This window comes from Primulina huaijiensis, chromosome 14 (genome assembly GCF_012295235.1).
Source record: "Primulina huaijiensis isolate GDHJ02 chromosome 14, ASM1229523v2, whole genome shotgun sequence".
NCBI lineage: Eukaryota > Viridiplantae > Streptophyta > Magnoliopsida > Lamiales > Gesneriaceae > Primulina > Primulina huaijiensis.
The window spans coordinates 6,031,006-6,031,274 of NC_133319.1; positions in this window are offsets into that span (position 1 = coordinate 6,031,006).

Here is a 269-nt window from a genome sequence, read left to right on the forward strand (position 1 = left end):
CCCTTTTTTGCTGCGAAGAGTTTGACTTATTTTGTTTTGAAAAAATTTCAATAAAGACCATATTAAAGAGATAAGGACTTAATTAATAGACGGTGGAAAGCACGACTTTCGGCTCAAAAAACCAAGCAAACATAATTTAAATTGTGTAAGCAAAAAGAGTAAATAGCCTAAGATATTTCTGGACCATATTTTGACAAAAATTTGTATGAGACGGTCTTACGGATCGTAATTTGTGAGACAGATTTCTTATTTTGGTCATCCATGAAAAA